Consider the following 25,610-nt stretch of genomic DNA (forward strand, 5'->3'; position numbering starts at 1 on the left):
TTGCATTTTGCTCCCTTGGACTATTGACAAAGTGTGGTCAATTTCTGGCTCTACTTAGCGACAGGTTGCTTTGTTGAAGGAATGTGAGAATCTATAATCTTGTGTCCAAGAAAATAGAAGTCTATCAAATAGATATCCATTGAAAATCCAAATCATCATGTATATATAGAACATCTGTTGGAATAGAAAAGTCTACTATGACATATTAAAATGATAATACAACATTAAATGCAAAAAAAAAAAAAACCTAATGACATAAATGAAATCCTAACTAAGAGTGTATGGCTAGAAATACAATATAGAAGATTCCCTATGACATCAAATGTAATCCATGTGGCACAATTTGGAACACATGTTTGCTTATGGGCAAGTCGATTGGTTGCTTGTCAGATGTTCCTTTTTGGATCTTGACCTTTTTTGGTTGATGTGAACTTTCATCACTGTGTCGCATGTCCTTATCAAAATCAAGCCTTATTCTTTTCTTGCTCGAAAGATGAGATGGAGAAAAATGATATATAGGTTGGAAGAACTCAGTCACAATTGCATTATTTATGAAGTATGACTTTGTGGCTCAATCTCCTAATCATTGTCTGGCCTCTTTGGATTTTCAATGTGATATCTTCTTTCAACTTCCCTGTATAATCTGACCATACCACCTGCTACTGTGGGAATAGTAGTATATGATAAGTCCATCTAAATACATCCACCCTAGTCAACTGCAAACTTTCTTGATAAGAGCATTCCCCATACATCCGACACATCAATGATTGCTATGTCCACGGGGATGATTTTATATGGATAATTTTCCAAGGCAACTTGCAAATCTTTAACCACACCAAGAACTTCAATTTTCTTAGAGTCCATAGAGAAAATGTTTTGATAAGGCCTTGAGATTCTCAGATTCAGTTGATCGATAACTTTCTTAGTCATGCGATTAGTCGAGGCCCTTGAATCCAACATACAATTGTGAAGCAAGCGGTCATTAACTTTAAAAGTAAGGAAGAAAGACTGATTATCTTCATTAGTCATATACCAATTTAAATCCTTTAACTTAATTTCTTCGTCTTTTGAATGCGTATTAGTTTTTATCCTGTTGAGCCATGCCTAGAGCTTTGAAGAATGCTACTCTTTGATAATGAATCTTTAGAAGTTCTAGCACTAGGACCGAAATCTTAACACTGTTTATCCACGTTGCCCAATCAATTTTCAATCTTGATTGATAGCTTTAGGTGCAACCTGTTTATTTTGATTCTGATTCTGATCCTTAAAACAGTGCGAAACACGCATGTAAAAGAATATCGAATGAATTAATTAGAAATGAGCAAACAGCTCAATGATAATACAAAGATATTTACATAAATAGAAACATCAGGTTTCTATGCAGAATATGGAAACAAACAGTTTCATCTAAGAAACTGCTAAAAGAATAAAAATAGCAACAGCTAAAAGACTGAGCATTAAATACTAAATAGTAATATTCTAATACCCTCCCTTAATGCTCAATCTATTTACAACCCCAATAGACCCTCGGAATTTTACAAATTTATCAGGACCAAGAGGCTTGGTGAAAATGTCGGCGGGCTGCTCTGTTGTGGGAACATATTGCAACTGAACTGAGCCGTCTTCAACCAGCTGGCGAATGTAGTGGCAATGAGTTTCCACATGCTTTGTTCGTTCATGAAAGACTGGATTCTTGGCAAGTTTGAGCACTCCCTGATTATCACAATACAAAGAAGTAGGCCCTGTCTGAAAAACATGCATATCTGCAAGCATACGACGAAGCCAAACTGCCTCACAGGATGCCTTAACTGCTCCCCGATACTCTGCTTCTGTTGAGGAGAGAGCCACTGCCTGTTGCTTCTTACTAGTCCAAGTAACAGCACCAGATCCTAGACTAAACACATACCCAGCTGTAGATTTACGGTCATCAACCGAACCGGCCCAGTCAGAGTCAGTGTAGCCACTGAGAATAGGATTGGAGCTGCGAGTATATAAGAGGCCATAATCAGAAGTACCACGCACATATCGTAGCACCCGCTTTGCTGCTATCCAATGATCAGCTTTAGGAGCTGACATAAAGCGAGAAATGTAGCTTACTGCAAAACTGATGTCAGGTCTGGTAGCAGTAAGATAGATGAGACTGCCCACTAATTGCCTGAATAAAGTTTCATCCACAAGGGGAGAGGATGACTGTGCTGAAAGTTTGAGCCCTGGTTCCATAGGAGTCGTGGCCGGTTTGCAATCCTGCATTCTGAACCTTTCCACAAGATTTTTGGCATACTTGGACTGAGAGAGAAAGATCTGATTTTCAGTCTGCCAAACTTCAACCCCCAGACAGTAATGAAGAAGTCCCAAGTCTGTCATCTCAAAAGTTCTGCATAGATCTTGTTTGATCCCATGGATCAAATGTGCAGAGCTGCCAGTAATGATAAGGTCATCCACATAGACAACCACAAACAAGATATCATCACCAGTATGCTTGATATACAGGTTTGCATCAGATGGGCTCCGCTGAAAACCTTGATCTGTCAGGTACTGATCAATTTTCATGTACCAAGCCCGAGGAGCTTGTTTCAATCCATAGATTGCTTTAGCTAACCGACACACTTTCTGTTCTTGACCAGCAACCTTGAATCCTGGAGGCTGCGTCATGTAGACTTCTTCTTGAAGATCACCATTTAGGAAAGCACTCTTTACATCCATCTGATGAACTTTCCAATTGAACTGAGCTGCTAGGGCAAGCACAAGCCTTATGGTACTCATCTTGGCTGTAGGAGCAAAAGTCTCCTCATAGTCAATGCCTTCCTTCTGTGAGAACCCTCGAGCCACAAGACGAGCTTTATACTTGTCTATGGTTCCATCAGCTTTGTATTTCACTTTATACACCCATTTGCAGCCTATGGGTTTTTTCTCTGCAGGAAGATCAGAAAGTGTCCATGTATGATTCTTCTGAAGACTTTGGAATTCGGCTTCCATAGCCTGTTCCCACTCAGATGTACCCTTAGCCTCTTAATGGGTTTGAGGCTCAAAAATACTGTGTATGTTAGCCATAAGAGCAAAATTGACTGTAGACTGTTGTCTGTTCTTATGTCTAGAAGTTCTACCTTCAAGGAGCTCATCATCCCGGAGATCACCAATGGTTTTAGCCCACCATTTTGGCCGAAGAGTAGAGGAACCAATATCAGGAGTAGAGGAACCAATATCAGGAGGAGGTGGAGAAGACTCAAGAGCAATAGGGGCCGCAAGAGGAGGGTTATTTTCTGGAGGAAGCTCAGATAGAGTATTATCAAATACTGATGCTACATCATCCCTCCCATCAGGTGGACCGACCGGAAGAAGAACACTGTGAGGCTGATCCTCAGAACACTGCTGAAAGAATCCTCTGTCCTCATCAAAGACTACATCCCGACTGAAGCTAAGACGACCAGTGGCTATATCTATCAGCCTATAGGCCTTGTGATGATCACTGTACCCTGTCATCATGAGTTTCTGGCTTTTGGAATCCAACTTAGAGCGCTTAGCAGCTGGAATCCAAACATATGCAACTGAGCCAAATACTTTGAGATGACTGATCTTAGGCTTACGGCCAGACCAAACCTCTTCAGGAGTCTTCCCTGTAACAGCCTGAGTGGGTGATCGATTAAGAAGGTAAACAGCAGTAAATACTGCTTCAGCCCAAAATCTGTTTGGAACACTCCTGTGTTGTAACATGGAACGAGCCATTTCAACAACCGTGCGGTTGCGGCGCTCGACAACACTGTTCTGCTGAGGAGTGTAGGGTGCGGTTAACTGAAAGTTTGAGCCCTGGTTCCATAGGAGTCGTGGCCGGTTTGCAATCCTGCATTCTGAACCTTTCCACAAGATTTTTGGCATACTTGGACTAAGAGAGAAAGATCTGATTTTCAGTCTGCCAAACTTCAACCCCCAGACAGTAATGAAGAAGTCCCAAGTCTGTCATCTCAAAAGTTCTGCATAGATCTTGTTTGATCCCATGGATCAAATGTTCAGAGCTATATGTGGAAGCTCAGATAGAGTATTATCAAATACTGATGCTACATCATCCCTCCCATCAGGTGGACCGACCGGAAGAAGAACACTGTGAGGCTGATCCTCAGAACACTGCTGAAAGAATCCTCTGTCCTCATCAAAGACTACATCCCGACTGAAGCTAAGACGACCAGTGGCTATATCTATCAGCCTATAGGCCTTGTGATGATCACTGTACCCTGTCATCATGAGTTTCTGGCTTTTGGAATCCAACTTAGAGCGCTTAGCAGCTGGAATCCAAACATATGCAACTGAGCCAAATACTTTGAGATGACTGATCTTAGGCTTACGACCAGACCAAACCTCTTCAGGAGTCTTCCCTGTAACAGCCTGAGTGGGTGATCGGTTAAGAAGGTAAACAGCAGTAAATACTGCTTCAGCCCAGAATCTGTTTGGAACACTCCTGTGTTGTAACATGGAACGAGCCATTTCAACAACCGTGCGGTTGCGGCGCTCGACAACACTGTTCTGCTGAGGAGTGTAGGGTGCGGTTAACTGATGTTTGATGCCATGAATATCACAGAAATTGGCAAAAGCTGAAGAACAAAATTCCCCCCCATTGTCGGTCCTAAGAGTCATGATGTTACAGCCAGACTCTTTTTCAACTAAGGTTTTAAACTTCTGAAAGGTACTAAGCGTATCGGATTTATTTTTTAGAAAATACACCCACATCTTTCTACTGAAGTCATCTACAATAAGTAAAAAATATTTGCAAGCAGTGATAGAAGCTGTATTCATAGGACCACAAATATCAGCATGAAGTAACTGGAGTACCTTAGATGCGCGCCAAGATTCTCCATTCTTGAATGAAGACCGATGTTGCTTTCCCGCTTGACAGGCGCCGCATACCCCCAACTGCTGAGTCTGAATATCAAGTAATCCTGACACAAGTCCCTCCCGGGAGAGCTGAGAGAGATACTGCATATTTAGATGCCCATATCGCTGATGCCAAAGAGTACTGATGGGAGAGACACGTGCTGCTAGAGCCACTTCTGGAGAGTCACCGGTGTCAAGTAGCCTATATAGACCATGGTCCTCTAGGCCAACAGCAATTGTTAGACTAGTCTCCCTGTCAATAATAGAGCACTTGTGTGCACTGAACACAACATCAAGCTGAGGAGAATTCCTCATAATCTGGCTGACAGACAGCAGATTAATTTCCATACCAGGAACATAGTATACATTCAGAAATATGAGTGTGCGCCCACCAGACTGAATTTGAACTGTACCTCTGCCAGCTACTGTGTACTTTTCACCTCCGCCAAATACCACGGAATCACTGAAAGGTGAGAAGTCAATAAACCAGCCACGCCTGTGAGAGAAATGGCGTGATGCACCAGAATCAATGTACCATGCAGAAGAAGGAACATGATCTGAAGACCTTTTAGCCATAAAGGCGTAAAAGGCTTGATTTCCTTCTAACATCAGATTGGTGAGCGTGGCCATTTTCCCAAAGACAATACAGAAGTCCAGCAAAAAAAAAAAAAAATATATCTCCACAGTCTAAAAAAATAGCAATAGAGCAGATTCCACTACTGTAGCTGTACCCTTCTTTCACAAGTCTTACACTGCTGTTTGAAATGATTTTATTGACTATACAGCTGCCGGTTTAACACAGGCTGCAGAACAAATTCTCCACAGGCAGCCTTGAGCAAACAAATGCTAAACTTCAGAGATCAAGTAACAGGAAATAAGGGCCGAGACTCTTGTATGGCTAGGGCTACAAGATACGTTTTAAAATTCCTCTTTCAGGTGATGCCTTTTCAAATGAAGGAACCACAAATAAATTTCAAGAAAATATCAAGATGACTGTATGAGACTGACACAGAACCTTAACAAATTCTGCCTTGAACAATGCACAAACAAAATAACTCAGATCTGTACCAGATCAAAACACCAGACAAGAGGTCACATGTATCTTTATAAAATTAAAGCTGATGTGAAGAGAAAAAAATACGTAGACTGAAGCTGTCCACGCTGTTCTGTATACGCTGTTCTGTATATGATACCACGCTGTTCTGTATATGTTGACGCTGGCTGTATAATGCTCGTTTTCACTCCAACTCAGTTAGTGTCTGTTTGTGGAACGGCGGCATTCGTGACTCAGGTTTGAATCTCGCCTTGCTTCGGCAGCTTGTAAGCATGTAGTCTTTCGAGCCCACGTTGACTTGTATATGAAACCACGCTGATACCACGCTTCCGCTGCTACCACGCTTCCGCTGATACCACGCTGACTTGTATATTCAATAGATTTGAGCGATCATCTAATTGGAAAAAAAACTGCCGGCAGACTTCCCAGATACGTAAAACAAATACGTAGATTAAATACAGTTTAACCTACGTGAGCGGATTGATACAGCGGACCGCAGAGAATATTGGAGCTTCAATTTTTGTTGGACGTCGTCAAGGCTTCACGTCTCTGCCAAAAAATTGCACAAGATTCTTGAAAATATAATCGAACGTCTACAATCAATTTCGAGTTTGATTCCCAATGAGCCAGCGGGAGCTGTGTCGAATCAAAGCCTGCCAAGAAATTATTTTTCCGGCCCGATAAAATATGCAAGGTCATTCACGGGACAGAAAGAGTTTCGACGTTTCCATGCCACGTCAGAAAGCCTTGATAGGACGGAAGATGAACGACGAGTATCCCAAATTTCCAGCGATTACTCTGAAAAACTTACAGACTCCAGCGATTAGCATTCAAGTTTGGACACGGATCCAGTATTAATCCACAGAAACCCCAAGCTCAAATACGTAGATTGAATACAGTGATTAATTATCGGTCATCAATGGCAGAATGACGTATCACGATGAGATGACAGGGGTTCAAAAGAAACAAATAGATTGAGTCACCTTTGCCGAAGAAATAGCCGGATTCGAGATTTCAAAGCGATTTCAAAATTCTGAGCCTGAAAGCCGTCCAGTTTTAATTCACGATTTCAAGCAAACTGGCCAGCCAAAAACAACAAATCCCGCTCCCACGAAACGGTCACCGCCACAATTTTAATTCCTCAGAAAAAAATGATCATGCAGGAGAAGAATCCATTTCTGTATCGAGATGGACGACTGTAAGCTTTTATCACAGCGAGCAAAGCCGAGGCTAAGACTCAGTGAAGGCTACCTGGCTTACAGAGGGCTCGACCTTAGAAAGGAATGAAGGAACTCAAGAGATTAGAATACGAAGCGGATAGCTGATCAAGAAATCTACAGACCCTGAGAGCAGTTTCGAAATGAACTACTGAATTTTTCAAACTATGAAAAATTATTTCGAAAAAAATCCCTGTGCTCTGATACCATAAAACAGTGCGAAACACGCATGTAAAAGAATATCGAATGAATTAATTAGAAATGAGCAAACAGCTCAATGATAATACAAAGATATTTACATAAATAGAAACATCAGGTTTCTATGCAGAATATGGAAACAAACAGTTTCATCTAAGAAACTGCTAAAAGAATAAAAATAGCAACAGCTAAAAGACTGAGCATTAAATACTAAATAGTAATATTCTAATAATCCTTGCGTTTCTTTTGATAAGTATAACGTTTGCTTCTAGCAATTTCCAAAATATGTTCCTGAGATGGAGTTTCACCATACATCTGTGTGATAGGATCTTTATCATCTCTAAAGTTGTTGATGGTGAAAAATGAAGGGATCATGTCCGTGCAACGACCTTCCTTTGAAGAATTAACTTTATTTATCTGTTTACTGGTTCCTTCCTCTAGGAGTTTTCTAGCAAAAGTACATGAACTTTCCTCATGAAAACATTCACACGGTCTACAAAGTGGAATACGTTGATCGACAACATTAGCAGATTCAAGAGGAGTAGGAGGCCTTTTATCATGGTTCGGATTCTCTCAGCTACTGGAGTTAACTAAGATCTTTTACTTTTGTGATGCTAGCATAATTGCATGTGAAAGAGTATGAAGAAACCACATATGCATACTTTAAAGAAGAGGAAACATAAAGAGAACCATCAAATCAAAGAAGTTAAGAACGCACACAACTTGATAACAAAGTTCAACCAGTGTGGACTACGTCTTCGGCCCTGATGTGAAGAGTGGGGAGACCTCTTCATTAATCGTTGCAAGATGATGATGAGTACATGATGTATTCTTTGTCAAATACAAGGATGAACTTCCTTAAATAGAGTGGCATGTCTCTCCATGAGATGTTTGTCTATAAGAACTCTCACTCATATAAGCTCTCTTTTAGCATGACAAAATATCAAACTTTCACATGAAGTGGCCTACAAGGATCCTCCAACAAAATGGAAAACACGGATCTCAACATCAAATCATTATCTCAGCAAAAATCAAAGGAAGACATGGCATCAATGCATCTTATACCTCCACTTCTGGGGATGGCGTGACAATGCACAACTCTGTTGAAGAAACGGACAACATGGTTGAATTTTTGGCGAAAAATCGTGAAATCTGATTGTAAACTTGACCATTTTCTGACTTGGTCAAATTTGGGCTCCCCAAGAATCTTAAAGATTCCTCAAAGATTTTCTTTTGCGGGTTTACTGAAATTCGGTTGCTCAGACAAAGAAACTGATCACGACGTCACGTTCCTTGCAAAAAACTGAGAAAAATGAGTATAAAGTTGGCCTAGTTATGAAATTATCAATTTCGGGCCTCTAGAGAATCTTTCAAATTCCTTGCAGATTCTTGCGTCAAGGTTCCACCTTCATAGTTCCACCCTCAACAATTTGCTTTTGAAAAATTCGCTGCTCAGATCAGAAAACCGATCACGCCATTGGAGTTTGCAAAATTCTGGTTCATTTGAGTATAAACTTGGCATGATTTTGACACCTTCAAAAATTGGCTCCAAGGGAATCTCCAAGATTCTTCATAGGAATATTCCCCTAGAATATTCTCGCCTCAGTAAGCATACCCCTCCTAGGCTGAGTTCTGCTTATGGTTCCTCCATTGGCTTGGGCGAGTGAGAAAACTGGTTTAAATAAGTTTGTGGGCGAATTAAACAACGAGGTGCCATGTGGCGCATTCGCAGTGGTGGTAAGTCGCTGGTGAGGGGTCGAGGGTTCAAAATTGCCTGACCCATTTTTTTTTAACACCGTTCATTGTTTTTATATGGAGTATGGAGTCGCCCGTTGGGTGGGCTGGTTGGCTTGGTTGGGCGGGGTTCAAATCTTGCCGACTCTGTTGTGGTTTGTTACCGCCATTGCAATGGTCGGCCATGGTGGTCGTTTAAAATATTACATATATATAATAGCTCTGGTTGGTCGATTTTGACCACCGACCAACTGACCAATTTAATTTTTTTTTTAAAAATAAACAACCTGTTCAAAACCGTCGACGGAATTTTTGGGGGTCACTGGAAAAATTAAGTAGGCGACAATTTCGCCATTCCTGACCACAGGAAATTGTCGCTGTTAAATGCCAATTTGTTGCCTCATTAACTGCTGCCAAATTTAGCTAGACCTCCAATTTTAGTGGACTTCCAAATTTAGTTGGCGCTATGCTAAATTTAGCCAATGGGCAAAGTTGACCAAAACTTTGATTGACCATAAATTTTGCTTACAAACTCGAATTGAGGTGCCATTTGCACCTTTGGAAAGCTTGTGACAATCTCTTCGATATAATCCTAGTTTCGTTGCAATCCAAGGATTTTGAATTTTGAGCTTTTCCAAAGCCACCTTTGATTTCTGAGCCTTTCTGGAGCCACCTAGATCAAATCATTTGGAGGATTTCTTCTTGGCCATGGATTATTGTTACCTTGATTGTTATTATTATTTCAAGGCTAGACATTCTGAGCTTGATTTCGTTCCATTAGGATTAGCCTAGATTGCATTGCTCTCATTTCTCTAGCATGCACAACTCTCATTTCATTAATCATTTGAGTGAGTTCGTTAATTGGGTCATGCTCTACCTCCTTTATTTCTGATCAGACCTTTTTCAAAACTTGGAATTTTAGACTTACAAGACGCTTTCTTATCTTTTTCTAACTCTTCAGCTATAGCTTGAGTAGAAGCCAGATCAATTGGTTTTGTGCGTCTTATTTCATAAGATGTCTCAACACAAAATGCTTCAAGATATTGCTCTAATATAGACTTGTCCGGAGGTTTATAGACTTGAGTCATTTCTTTAATGATACCATTGAATCTCCGATTAAATTCTTCAACCATTTCGTTCTCATTCTTCTTTATGCTATTGATGGGTTTAAACAAATATCTCCCTTCCCTTTTGTCCTTGTATTTTCCCCTGAATGCATTGAGGAATGTTTGCAAAGAATCAAAGGAGTTATCAGGCTTGTCTAAGTACCACTGTAATGCATCATCTTCTAATGAAAGGACAAAGAGCTTCATCTTAACATCTTCATGATTGTAGGCAACAACATGAGCATGTTTTAGCATAAAAGTTGTGAACTTCCTGATGTGAGCATCAGTAGTGATTGCATTGTTCCCTTGAAAGGTAGGTATCTTATCCAAAAAGGCATCTGGAAGATTACGAGGCTGTCCCTAGATATTAGCAAAGTTGCAACTTGACTAATGGGATCAGGGAAAAGCAAGTGGATATCAGGGAGGGCTTCCTGTTAGAGAAAGATTAAATGCTTACTAGAATGTAATTTGTTTAACTGAGCTCTTAGAGCCTTCTCAGGATCGGGAGCAAGGTAAACCAAACTACCAAGATTTCTTCTAGTATAAGCTCTTATGAATGGATGAATAAGTGGAGTCGCCACCCAAATAGGAAACTAACCCAAATGTCTAGGTGCTAAGGTGCAAATAGAAAGGTGAACAAGGTGATGAGAAGATTAGTGAAGGAATGAATGAGAGGATGAAAAAATGACAAAATTGTAAATGATGATGATAAGTGTCGTAATGCCAAGGTCCAATAAGATGCGCCTCGACAACGCCACCAGAAAATGTTGTTGTCGAAACTGTACAGGCAAGATGTGACAATGCCCAGGGTGGGGGTTGTCACTCTGATCCCTGATCTCTCTGTTCTAACTGTCTCCCTACAATAGGCTATGGGGTGTAGTCCCTATGAAGTGTGAAGATGCAAGACTCGTTAGCAACCAACAAGTCTGGGAGACACCACTAAATGGCCTAGCCTCTTGGTTGATTTAGCAAATTTTAAGGATTAGATTAGGTTTTCATGAGAGACCAGTGCCTTAATGGAGTCAATTACGTGCTTTATACCAAATGACCGAATGAACAGTCACTGCTTAAGGATGCTTCACTATCCTAAATGAGATGCAAGTCCTACAATCTAGGAGAGATGCATAAAATCTTGGTTAATTTTCGATTATATGCCTATTTTAAGTGTGTCCCTTCTCTTAATTGTTTTGAAGCTAGTCTCTAGAGTAGGTTGTGAGAGAGAAACTAAGGGGAAGCAAGCAAAGACTTGGTTAACGATACCTCCCCATAGGTTCTAACCACTCGATGCCTCCGGCGCTGCAGAGATTGTGGCTCTAACGACTGCAAGGTCACTGTCTTAACCACTAAAGAGTTTCTAGACTCCTCAAGCTAGATAAAGAGTCTAGGCCTATATCTCTATCGACCAAGCTTAAGCTCCAAAGTAAATTAATTAATGCAAGATACTAATCTTAGTATGCAAGTGCAAGAGCTGGATGAGTGCTCTTAAGGTGAGATTACTTAATTACTCAAGTACTTAACTACAATGATCTTCAATTACCAATAATGATGTACTTAACATTGGAATCATGGATGAATTGCAATTTCAACCACAAGAGAAAGCGCTCAAAATTTAACAGTGCCGAAAAATGTGACAAGTAAGACCAATAGATAATTTCTTAAAAGACAAGATCAATGCTACTTTGACACAGTTAGTAGCATCAACATTATATCAATGATTTACCAATATAACAATTAGATACACAATTAAATCTCTTATCACGATTATGATTCAAATTGATTATGAGATCGACAAGAGATATCCAATTTAACAATGAGCAATAAATCAACTTAATGAATGACCGTAATAACAATGAAAAGCTAAGAGCATTAATCGACAATGTCACTTAGAGCAATTAGCCAAACACTAATCAATTCAATTAAAGCACTTGTGTGAGTTAATGCAAGAGTGAAAATAGATGCCAATAGTGCAAAAGAAAATATGGATCAACTAAGAAACCATCTAGAGGAAGCCATCCTAGGCCTATATCTACCTCAAAACCCTAGCAAAAATTTTTCTTGATCACTTGAAGTTTACTTGCACAAATGAATCAAAAAATACCAAAACCCCAAATATATATACAAAATTATAAACTCGAAAAATAAAACCCCAAGTGTTGCACAACAAATAAGTTACAAATAATTTACAAATTATCTACAAATGTACAATGTTTGCAAAAAAAAATAAAAATTGGAGAAATATTTTTTGAGTAATAGTAGTGGATGAATGTATTTTTTTCGAAAAATTTGAAAATTTGCTAAAACCCTTTTTCAAAGTTAAAATACCATATAGAAATCTTAGAGCTCAAACATAGTCATCTCTTCCCCATAGTCTGTGAACTTGGAGCCTGTTACCGCTCAAACTAGCAAGGGGCCTAAAAGGGACTCCTTAAGGGACAACTACTAGATCAAGGGCAACAATGGAGACTTAGCCCACTGTCACCTCAGCTAAGACTCCCTACTTTTTACAAACTTTCACCAATGGGAGGAGACCCGGTATATAGAGAGTCACTTGTGAAGGATGAATCAACAAATGGATGTGAAGTGACCTTAATGATTCTTTTCCTAGAAGGAGGTCAAGAATGGAGCTTGCTTGCTCTTTAAGCAAGGTACAAGGCTTTCTAGGAGAAGGAGGTGAGGATTTAAGGGCTAGGTTGAGGGGATATGACTTGTAAAGGAGTTTTCCAATCCCTAAAATCCTTATTGAATTTGGTATCACAAGTGGTTCTTGAAGACTTGACTTTTCAAAGGTATGGGACCACACAGGACCAAGTGGACCTACCCTAGGTTAAGGGGAGTGAGTCTAGCAACCAATAATGATCTTAACCCAGACAAGGAAGGGGAAAGGATCAAAACAAAATTTTCCACTTAAAGGTGTCAAATTGATCCTATGAGGTACTACCCTAGGGAACACTGGGGAAAGTTTGATCTCAGATCTAGGGATTGGGATATCTCACAATCCCATCGTCGGAATGGCTTCAAATTTGGAGGAGACCTTGAGGACACACCAACGCAGTGGAGGCTAGGAGATTGAACTTTTTCTATGGCTGCTTTGTTGGGAAAGTGATGCCTTAGATGACCCAACTTGGCTAGACCTAGAATAGAAAGGGAAAAGTGAAAAAATTGGTTCTTTGAGTGATCACCTATTGGTAGACCAGTGCCTAACCCCTTGGGGAGAATGGAGTCTAGGAGAATTATGAGAAAGGACTTCGTTTCTCGGTCAAGGAGGCCTCAAGGACTACTTCGCTCGGCCTTTAGGGCAAGAAGAAGTGACCTTAAATCTTTATACTTCGCTTTGCAAAAAGAGATGGCTTATCAAGATAAATTCAATGGTAGAATTATCCTTAGGAGGTTTCATTCAACATACGTTGTAATATCTCCAATTTTGATTTTTCATTTAATAGGATTGACAGAGTTATTGGGGAAGCGCTAAGCCTGGTACAATTTTGTAATATGGGCATTAAAGACATTTTGGGTATACAGGACTTAGGGAAGAGATATGTCATTGCTGGGCTATTCCCTCACATAAATTCTTGCCGGAAGGAGGAAATTTCCAGGAGCAGTGGTGCCTTTATCAGCAGAACGAATTCGTGTGGTTGGGCCTGTGTTATTTTCCCCCAGGACTGCACAGGGAGTGGTGGAGCTTTTGTGGGAGGCTCAGTTAGAGGGATTGAGGAGCTGTATATGTTTGGGATTTGATTCGAGGGGAATTAGAGGAGATTTCCTAGCTTTTGAGGAGCATAAAACTCTCCAACTATCACAAATGACATTTTCCAGCAACAGAGGAGGGCCAATCATTTTGGGGTCAATTTTGGAGCGTCAAAACTAGGACAAAGACAAACAACCTGCAATGAAAGAGAAGGAACCCATAGCAAAGGAAAAGCAAAAGAAATCAATATCGATGCACACGTCCCCCACGAGGCCTACCGAACCACAGCTAAAGCAGAAGAAAGATAAGCAGCGAGAACGAGTAGTGGACCTGGAGGCGGAATAATTCTAGGGAATGGAGGATATTGATGCCGAAGGAGTGGCACCCATGACGAGGCTACCAAAGTATATCCCTACGCAGAAGGGAAAAGAAAAGGTAACGAAGGACCCTGATACCAGGAAGTTTACAGTATCCACGCCCCTTTCTGTGTTTTTTTGGGTTTATTGAGGAGAGGCCAGGATTAATTTGGCAGAATTTTCTGGGCAGATTTGAGGGGTCAAACAAGGGTCTCAACTCAGGCAGCAGCTAGAGGAGCTAGGGAAAAATTGGGCCGAAATTCCGAGGTCAACATTTGGCCAATTCCTTTGTGGGTTATTGGTGGAGAGTTCGGAGTTAATTTCCTGGAACTTTATGTGTGTGTTTTTGCTATGTTTGCTTTGTTTATCATTGTAAATTTCCATTAGGAATATTACAATGGTATCAGAGCCATGATCTTGGCCAACTGTGGGGCATCCAACCAGATCAGGGAAGATTTGTGTATGTATACACAGTGATGGGTTTAACCATAAACAACCCATGGCTCAAGGGGGATTTAATATGCATGAATTCTTGACCCAGTTGATGAAGGTGTCGGGCCAGATCTATCCTCTTCCTTATAGAAGAGGCACTAGAGTTGCACAATCCATGGGGGTGCAACCATCTACAAAGTATTGTGGGGAGCAAGTAGATACACCCAGCATGATGCAGGGGTCACCCATGTTGGAGGCTTCCTTGACTGTGTCGATTGACATCTTAGTGGAGAGAGTAGAGCATACCCCAGCAGTGCCATCTGTTGAGGTGGTGACTGGGGTCGTGTCGGAGTTTTTGGGTGATAGCAACCCACAACAGATGGGTGAGGTGCCAGGAGACGTATCCGCCCTTGATGAGGCACTAGGAGATACAAAGTTATTGGACGATGGTCACACACAACAATGTCATTAGTTTCAGGTTGACCTTCTAGCACTAAAAAGGAAGGCCACATCAGTACGAGAGGCTATTCTGCTATAGAACGAGGAGCTAGAAGGTATGAGAGTGGTTTGTGTCGAGTCAGCAGCCAAGTTGGTTCACATTGGGGAATGGTTGAATTCCCTAATGGTACAGTTAGAGGGCACATTGGAGAGTTAGAGCAACCCTCTTCAGGCATACATAGACAGGGCTAACAACATTGTTGGGTCACCTTTGCCCATTGGAGAGAGAGAGACGGAGCTACCTAGTTAGATCTCATGTGTTGAGCTAGATAGCGGGATGAGACAACCTGAGTTGCATAGGGTGTAGCATCCGCATGTTGGGATTGTTCTATGTGCGGGAGCCTGTGCATTCGATCCCTCTCTTGGGGTTGGATGGCGAGAGATTCTAAGTTGGTACCCAGTGGAGTGGGCTATGGAGATGGTGGTGGACCCAGGTGTAGCTTAGCAGGAGCTTCCAAGCACTGGGGATACCGGAAGCCCAAACTGGCATTGGGATCTGGGTGGGACTACCTATCATTTTCCAGGTATGCCGGTTGACTATGACCTGGATGGTACAGTTGACCTAGCAGTTGAGTGTGCACATTCGCTAGGGGAGTTTCGGTCAGCACTAGTGGCCAACCAATTTATGGACAAACTCCTTGGGTTGTCTTGGTATGATGATTGTACATAGGATCACGGGATGATCAGCGTACTCTGGCAGTAGTTTGTCAGAGGAGGTGGAATTGGCAGGCCACCAGACGGTGCCTTGTATGGAGTTGGGGATTCTTCACATTTGTGTGGGGCACAAAGGATGCAAAGGAGCAGAGCAGTGGTGGCATCACTACTGACACGTAGGGACACAACTCTAGACCATCACACCCAGAGATGTGTGGGAGCATCAAGCATTGAGCAGTGGTCTACAGGTGGGCATGGAGATGCAAGGTGGTGTGCCGTAGTGTGTTGGATTGTGTTGTGGCGTAGGAGTGTCTTACATCACATTGAGTACACGCGGGGAGTGACTGGTGCCTTGACATCGACCAGGCACGGGACGTTACAACATGATATAGCAGTAGTCGGGGATATCCTATGGTGTACAGGGACACGCTGCGACATACAGTGGCATGCCGAGGAGTATGGTGGTACTTGGTGCTATGCAATGGCATATGGTGTGGCACGACGGGCCCTTGGAGCGTTGCCTCCAATGAGACTTGTGGATAGGGACATTAGGTGTACCGTTAGGCGCAGCTCTCCCGGGATCGACGAGGAGGCGGTTGAGCTCCTGAGGACTCCATGTTCAGCGGAGACAGGTCTTCGATTGGTTTATCAACAGATCTGAGGTAGAGAGAGCAACAACCATAGGTTTATTCTTCAATACCCTTGTAGACCCTTGATCATACCCTTAGGGACCTACCCACCTGTGACTCTCCAGTTGAGACGTTTTGTGGAGGCACGAGTTGACGGATATAGGCTCAAGGATGATGTGATTTATTGTCGTGGTAGCATAGGTTCCACTCCTGGGCTCACACGTGGGGAGTCGATTACGAGGGAACTGCATGATGCGCATGTGGCGAGACAATCTGAGGTGTCACAGGAGCTTGAGGGACAATGGATGGTAGACTTTGTCTACAGGAGGGTACCCAGACTACAAGCAGTGTCCAAGAATATCATCAGAAGTTGGGATAGTGGATTTCACTACGTGGTCTGACAGGAGCAGGGCAGGTTGGCATGCGTGGGGTAGACTCCTGATACATGGGGTCCACCTAGGGGATACATATAGGGGACAAAGATGAGGGCCAGATGGGTTCTAGCAGGTAGCAGCGCTACACAACGACATCCTGTGAGGAGTGAGAGTTGTGAGCTCCCAGTATGGTTGGGGGATCCAAGGATTCGGTTGGTGGGTGGATCACTCCACTTTGTGATGAGCAGGGTCATGGCAGAGGGTGATCAAGTCCACCTTGGGTTTGACACATGGGGGATCACTGAGATCTCCACTGCATGGTGAGGTAGACTTATGCTGTTGTTGCTCAGGGTTGAGATTGGGAGTGGCAGGGTAGACATTGGCATATGGAGATGCCTGGGCAGGATGAGCTTGGCCTTCACAGATTTTTCGCCACTAGGCTCTAGGAGTGGGGGATACAGTCTACACACGATGGGGAGTATGTCATAGTCAGAGTAGCACATCGTTAACATGGTGATAACTCTCCGAGATTAGCGGGGGACCTGAGCATTACAACTCTACACAACTCAATAACCTTTAGGGATGAGTTGGCTACTAGAGGGGGAGATCATGCAGATCTTCCATTGAGCTTTAGCGAGTAACTGGGGGACTTAATTAGCATGGAAGGGTGGTCAGCAGGGTGATATCAAGAGAAGTTCATGTGAGCGAGATACTATCTCTGCAGGGATTAGGTGGCATCTTTGAGGGTTTACTCTTGGAGTGCATGGGATGGACTGTGTGGTAGGGCATATTCACGAGGAGTTGGGCATAACGCCACATTATCATGATCCCCTACTCATTGATGGTATGCAAAGAGCTTCTGGTACTTATACCGGGTAGGATAGTGAGTAGAGCAAGGGGGGCTTCATGTTGGACAGGATGGCTTGGGATCCTGGTACTGAGGGATTCCTTCATGTGCGCACAGTGCAGAGGACATGGACGATTCGGTGGTGCAACTGGGACCTTGACACATTTTGCAATGACAATGGGGGGTCAACAACTCAAAGGATGCTTGTTCATGCATTACTCGAGGACAAACAATTTTTAGTGGGGAGGACTATAATATCCCCAATTTTGATTTTTCATTTAATAGGATTGACAAAGTTATTGGGGAAGTGCTAAGCCTAACGCAATTTTATAATTTGGGGATTGGAGACATTTTGGGTATACGGGAGTTGGGAGAAATCGAAAATCCCAACCTTAGTGGAATGTGGGGGCCACCCTTCATGGAATATGCACCCCTTGGAAGAAAAGTCAATTGTGTGGGAAGGAGGTCGAAATAGTTGGCTAAGGGACCCACAAGGAAAGGTGAAGCAACAATTATAAATAAGGGGTTGAAGGTAGCATATAGTACTTTTGATCATTTGAAATTTCACACATTGTTGCTCAAGCTATTTAGCAGAGTCACAGGTGTTGTTTAGCACCAGAGGTTTCCAAGGGGAAATCTCACCCCCTTCTTTGGTGGACCACAAGTGCCACCCTAGGGAGGCAAATTCTACTCATTTGTGGTAGCTGGGAGGATACCACGCGTAACATGAGTTTTTGGAATCTATGGGACGCAGAAAAGGGAGCTACACAGGGCTTGGAGAGGTATTGTGCTAGAGGGAAGAGATTTGTCGTTGTTGGGCTATTCACTCACATAAATACTTGGCGGAAGGAGGAAATTTCCAGGAGAAGTGGTGCCTTTCTCAGCAGAAAAAATTGGTGTGGTTGGGCTTGCGTTATTTTACCCTAGGACTACGCAGGGAGTGGTGGAGCTTTTGTGGGAGGCCTGGTGAGAGGGATTGAGGACCTGGATTTGTTTGGGATTTGATTGGAGGGGATTTCCTAGCTTTTGAGGAGCAGGAAACACTCCAACTATGACATATGACATTTTCCATCATCAGAGTGGGGCCAAGCATTTTGGGGTCAATTTTGGAGCATCAAAACTAGGACAAACCCTTTCTGGGTTTTTCTGGGTTATTTGAGGAGAGGCCAAGATTTATTTGGAAGAATTTTCTAGGTAGATTTGAGGGGTCAAACAACAGTTTGAACTTAGCCAATAGCTAGAGGAGCTAGGGGGAAATTGGGTCGAAATTCCGAGATCAACATTTGGTCAATTCTTTCATGGGTTTTTGTGGGTTATTGGTGGAGAAGCTCAGGGTTAGTTTCCTGGAATTTTTTGAGCATTGCAGAAGGCCCTAACAACCATTTCTTGCAGCCAATAGTGCAGATTTCAGAGGGACAATGTAGAGCTTGGTTGGGGACAACCACACTTGTGTCTGAGTAGCTACTTTCATCACCTGGTCATTGCAAGGTAAGCCCAGGTGCATGCATTCTGATCTTATCTTGTACCCAACATTTATCTCAATAAAATCGCTAAGCTCAACATAGATTTTGGCATTTTCTGGGTGTTTAATGTGGTGTAATTTTAAATGTGTGTTTTCGCTATGTTTGCTTTGTTTATCATTATAATTCCATTAGGAATATTACAGAGATGACCCATACATTGAGAGATGCTATATATAAATCATAATTCCACAATTTCGCAATTATGCAATGCAGCAGTTAGCCCTAGTATAGCGAAAATCCCATTCCAATGCATATGACGAAGTAAAACAAGAATAACATTAAATGTGTATACTTACATGTAAGAGAGCATACCCAACCATCAACAATTTGCCAATAAAGAAGCTCCAAGATAAGAAAATCCAATCAAAACATCAAAATTCGTCCATATTCCAATTCGTTGTCCAAGAAAGAAATGCGAAATTCTCAAGAGAGAATATGATCTAATCCAAAGTGATGATACAAATGAATTCATGTCTCTCCTATTTATACACTCATTAGGAGTTCGAATTACCCAATTTGAGCCTACATTAGCCCATCAACTAAAACAATGCGCAAATAACTATCTATTGGTGACAAGTCCACCAAACTAGCTCATAAATAAAATAATAAGCCTCCCAAGAGGTTGAATAATCAATGATGCATGTCGTGGGGCTCTCTAAGAACCCTGATGAAGTCCATAAGTGCCAAAATGATGAGTTGGACTTCCAAAAGTAACGGACAAGGGGTTGGCTCCTTGTTCTCCACATAATAAACTTGTGGTGCTTCCAATAGCTGTGAGGGCACACAAGTGACCTCACAGGTTTCCAAGTAAGTCCAAGATGCCTGTAGATCATTTGTAAGGGCTCAGATGATGGTGTAAGTGATGCCACATTAGCATACAAGCCCTGGGTCATTTGCTAAGTGCATGGTACAACTGTGGGGCAGGTTGGGCAAAAGTGAACCAGGTGCATCTTCCTCGTCCAATATGTGAATCTCGAGCAATCTTTGAACATCTTTGGGGATCCATGGAGTGCTATCTATTGCTCTGGAGGCCCATGGCTCTGAACACACACCCTACATGTGCCAATGTATCCCTTTGGAGGGTTAGGATCTCGTATAGGGATACCAAACCTAAGATGGAGACCCCCTGCGATCCTGCATAAGATCCAATGCATCCCCTAACCTTCCAGTACAACAAGTCATCGAGGAAATCGAGTAAAAGAGCTTACAAACCATGGACCACAAGTAGGGACTTCATAATGGCTTGCCCTTCTGTAATGGGCTTTGGTAGGTGTTAATGTCTCGAAGCTCCAAATGGGGTTAACCAAGTATCCCATTAGGTGGTTTCTAGTTTGAAAGGGGACAATATGTCCAAGGTACTTCCTTCAAAAGGTGGTGGCATGTGGTTGTGAGATGAATGGAGTAGGGAGTTAAGAGGGGTAGCCCTGGACCACATGTTGGGGTACAAGGGTAGCTAGTAAAAGGGAAGCCCACACTTGGGTATATAATGTATATGAGGGAGAAATTGTGGTACATGAGGTCCCTCGACCTTGATTTTTTTACCCTTTATATGGCTTTTGCCTTTTTGTGATTTTTCTTTAATTAATGCTCGGGGCTCGAGGGGTAAGAGCACGACATGTGACATATAGTAGTGGATACCCCTTTTAAGGTAGGGTGGTTCTTAAATGATAATGGACGCTCATCTAGGGCCTGTAGGAACTAGGGTGATGGCCATGAAGATGGAGTAGAGCTCATGTATTGGCTTTTGCCCACGTGCTAAATGTGTTTGTCCTGTCCATTTTTTGAATTTTGTGGTACATTTTTCTATTGAATGTGGCCAATTATGCTTATATTTTTCTTTTTGGCTACATCAACCTCTGGAGCATCATTCCAGGCTCGACCCAAGGTGTGGGCAAGGGGAAAGGGGGAGCTAGCCCTATGTGGACCCAGGTGGGAGAAATGATGAATGGGGTTATAGTGAGTGGAAAGGGGTAAATATGTGTGGATGAGGGAGCGGGACCACACAACCAAAATCAAGGTTTCCCATGAAATACCATGCCTAAGCCAAATGGTTAGTAAAAGAGATCCCACAGGACTAGAATTCAAGGTTAATATCCAAAAGGGGTATAGGGGACAAGAGCGCTGACCTAGCCCATTCTTTTTGCCGAATCCCCCCATTAATCCATGCCCAGAAATGTCCATGATAAGCAACCTACAATACTCAATTACCAAATGACAAGACAAACCTTTAGGTTCGGGAGGCCCACCTTCAAACATACGATCATGACAGATGGGTGAGGGACCACATGGTTGGCTCAGGTGGCGGAGAAGTGGCACAACGAGCTAGTTGGTGGCTGCTGGCTGCCGGCTGAGGACCATCTTTTAGATTTTTTTTTTCTCCTAGGGATATCACCCACAAAATGGTGGGTAACAGAGCCCAAGGGCCATTGCACATGCAAATCTCTATAATTTTTCTATAGAACTGTTAGAGCATATGGTGAATCAGATCACTTGCGATAAAATTTTTACCAATAAAATGCTTTTATCATCGACAAATGAAATAACAAGCTCATAAAAATCTTAGCACAATATAGGAAAGCACATACTACAGATCAATGGAAGAAAAACACCATGAACTAGACCCCAAAGTCTTTCTATTATGATATAGAAATGTTCCTAGCAGAGGAATAGTTCAATACTAGCTTTACGAAATTTACATCGTCCAAAGATACACATAGAAGCAAAATGACTTCTATTTATAGAGAAATCCCTCCATGTGGAAAATAACGGCTAGTTGGCTTGATCCCTGTCAAAATAATGTCGACCGTTGAAAATAGCTTGATGATCTTTTAATCTTGACTGTCGAATTTTTAATTTTGAGGAAATATTCGAAATTTTCTTAAAACTCATTTTTAATTAATCCAAAAATTAATATTTTGGATTAATTTCCTCATAAATTTGACTTTGACTTAACCACCAAGGTCTCATTTTTTCTTAAAATATCCATTTTTTATTTGGTGGGTGACTTTCAAAAATTGACTATCATTTGACCCGTGATTTTTTGATTATTTTCCACTCGGAAAGAAATTAATTTCTCTATAATTAGTTTTCACTCTAAATTAATTAATTTCTGGCTTAGTATTTAATTTAATTTTGTTAGAAAACTTAATTAATTGTCACAAGAGGGGATTAATAATTTTTCCACTTTCAAATATTTTAGCCATGGTGTTTAGGTATGAGGGACGATGCACTAAAATATTTTTACTTCAAGATATTACAATTAATTCAACCCTCGAATGGGGAATACACCTTTTTATATTGACCCTCATGACATTACTCAATTTTGTGACACAATATGATCTAGTATAGACCAAGTGGTTTGTAATAAAATAATTTAGCCGAATGTGCTTAAATTATTCCCAAACACACTTTTACAAAGACTTAATATAACATTAGGACTCACTTAAGACTTTGTCAAGAAATTCCACCCTAGTATTGGGGTTTATGTTGGAAAACAACTTTGCCGATTATGTGTTTAGAAACACACATAATTCAGGAAGGTTAAAAAACTTCCTAGGATGAAATCTGTTTCCAAAATCAAAGGCATACCTAGGTGTTGTTATATAAATAAGCGGTCATACTAGCATAATTTACAATACAACTTTCAGAAATTGCGTTTACAATGATAAAACTGTGTTGTTTAATGTATTTGAATTCTGAAAAAATATCTTCATGTCTTTGCATTCTGCTTCCTTGGATGGTTGACAAAATGTGGTCAACATCTGGCTCTACTTGGGGACACGTTGCTTCATTGAAGGAATGTGAGAATCCAGAATCCTGTATCCAAAAAATCAGAAGTCCATCAAATAGATATCCATTCAAAATCCAAATCATCATGTATATATAGAACATCTGCTAGAATCATAATTTTAAAAATCGGCCGAGTCATGTTGAGAAATCAATGCTAGTAGAATTAGGGTTAGATTTCTCTTTCTTGATAATTAATTGTGAATTATGTTGGCTTCTTTTATTTATTTATTATATTATCTTTCATAAAGAAATTACCGAATTATGTGTGTATGAAGATCACAAGAAAAAGAGACACAAGATGTAGGCATTCTGCCAGGGAAAAACCCATCTAGGGGAAAACCTAGTTGAACTTCTTCCTTTAGTAGTGTTGAACACTCCATGTCAACTACCCCATAGCTGTACATTTTTTTCGCGGATGGATTTCCATCATGTCCGAGCACTCAGAGGATCCATAGATTCATCATTATCAGCTATATGTACACTGGAGTTTTGTAAACCCATTCTGCATTTTGTAAAGTAAATGTATAATGATCCTAAACAAGAATGTAAGTGATATACAAAGCATGCAAACAATCCAGCAATCAGAAAAACGAAATATACATTAAGCAGCCATGGAAACACTCGAAATAGAGAATTGCTGAGCCATTTTTTTACTTTTTCAGGAGCAAAATATAATAGTAAAATAGAATGGTGCACTTGGGCTTGTCTCAATGGACAAGCTTGACAAAACCCAGGTGAGAAAATGCTAAACTAAAGGCTGCTACAACTGCTGTTCCAAACTGAACTACGCTGGCCCAGAAAACTGCTTTGTCTGCTGACTTCGAAGGGTTGGAATCACTGCTTCCCGTGCTCAGAAAATTATGAGATTTCAACGCCTTGCTCCTTGGCCAAAACTCAGAAAAACCCACGAAGGAATTGGCTAAATGTTGACCTTAGAATTTTGGCCTAAATTCCCCTTAGCTCCTCTAGCTGCTGGCTGGGTTGGGACCCCTATTTGACCCATTAGATCTACCCATTTTTTTTTATAAAATCACGAGTGTGATCCTTGCCTAAAACCCAGAAAAGCCCAGAAAGGGTTTCCCTTGGTTCCAACCTTCAAAAATTGACCATTCACAGCTTGGCCCTCCTCCAATTTCGAATTCTGTCGCTGTGACTGATCCTGTCAATCTCTGCTCTCCTAACTCCAGCAATCCTCCTCAAATGGCCCTCCAAGTGACCTCCTATTTCTCTTGGCCAGCTGCAACTCTACAATTCCTTGCTCCAACTCCCACGTGAGCCTAGTGGTGGTTCTCTGTGTAGGCCTCGAGTATCTGTAAATTGAATCGCTGGGATCTTGGCTCTCTTGGCTGCAAAACTCACAAGAAAGGTTGACCCTTTGTTGCTCTCCCAATCCTCTAACTCTCCCGGAAAATGCTTGATCACTGATAGCTCCAAACTCCCCCTGCGTATTCTCCAGCTAGCCAGAAATACGCACTCCTTGTTGTGGTTGAATGGTAGTGCTGTACACACTCTCGGAACTCTTGAAATACTTATGGAACTGCTTCTCTAGGGCGGGCACGGATGGTCCCCCGAAGTAGAGGTTGAATCTCCTGCTTGAGAGATTCGTGGCTAAACAATCGGTTGACTCAGCTAAACAACAGAGTGAACAGTCAAGTAATTTTGATTGCAAGGTGTAAGAATGAATCCAAATGAGAGCTCTCTCCTCCTTTTATCTTTGTGGGCCTTCCTTGCCTCATGTGGGCCCCTCCATCCAACACTTCGAATTCCCTCCAAACCATTCGAATGGCCTAGTTCGAATTCCCATGTGGGTGGCCCCCACCTTCCACTAACAACCAAATTAAGTCGAATTTCCTCCTAAGTCCCTAAGTCGAAAATGCTGGGTTCTTTCCCTTAGCCAAAATTGTGCAAAAATGTGTGGAAACACCCTGTTACAAATGTGTTTGAGAAGGGACATGACAATCCTCCCCTCCCAAATGTTGCTTACCCTCAAGCAACCTCAAAGCTGGGTGCTCCAAAATGTGCTCACCCTCCCAAGTGGCATCCTCATCTGGCAAGGTCCTCCAATGCACCAAAAATCACCTATCCTCAAGCAATGCCTAAGAAAACATCCTCTCTAACTGCTGCTCCTTACTGTCACTGCAAAATGTGCCAAGGTCCTAGATGTTCCACTAGATCGTGCCTGACCTCTGCACTATCCTGATATAAAAGAATCCTTCAATACTAGGATCCCATGCAATCCTGCCCAACATGAATCTCCCCTCGCTCCATTCACTATCTTGCCCAGTGAAAGTACCAGAAGTCCCCTGCTCCATCAGTGACTCGCTAAAGTCTAATGAAAGATCTGTATGATCTCTCCCTACAGTAGTCGACACATCCCTAAAGGTTATTGAGCTTTGATGCCCCAGTGCCCTGTTAGTCCCAGAGTGGTGCCACCATGTTGATGCTATGCTACTCTGACTATGTCATACTCCCCATCGTGCGTAGTCAATATCCTCCTCTCTTGGAACTCGATGGTGGAGTAATGAAAGAGGCAAGACACATCTTGCCTGGGCATCTCCATGGAACCAAGGCCTACCCATCCAAATCTAACTTCGAACATGTGCAACAATAGAGAATGTCTACCTCCCCATATGATGAAACCCTCTGTGAAC

General features: G+C 41.9%; 1 protein-coding gene across 2 annotated transcripts in view; it reads left to right on the top strand.

Moving 5' to 3' along the window:
- Positions 1-25,610, top strand: part of LOC149238954 (serine/threonine protein phosphatase 2A 55 kDa regulatory subunit B beta isoform-like) — a 356,970-nt gene that overhangs the window by 59,149 nt on the left and 272,211 nt on the right. The window lies entirely within an intron of this gene.

The sequence above is a fragment of the Pinus tabuliformis genome, chromosome 8, assembly GCF_031772625.1.
Source record: "Pinus tabuliformis cultivar Carrire ecotype Pingquan chromosome 8, CPIR1, whole genome shotgun sequence".
NCBI classification, from domain to species: domain Eukaryota; kingdom Viridiplantae; phylum Streptophyta; class Pinopsida; order Pinales; family Pinaceae; genus Pinus; species Pinus tabuliformis.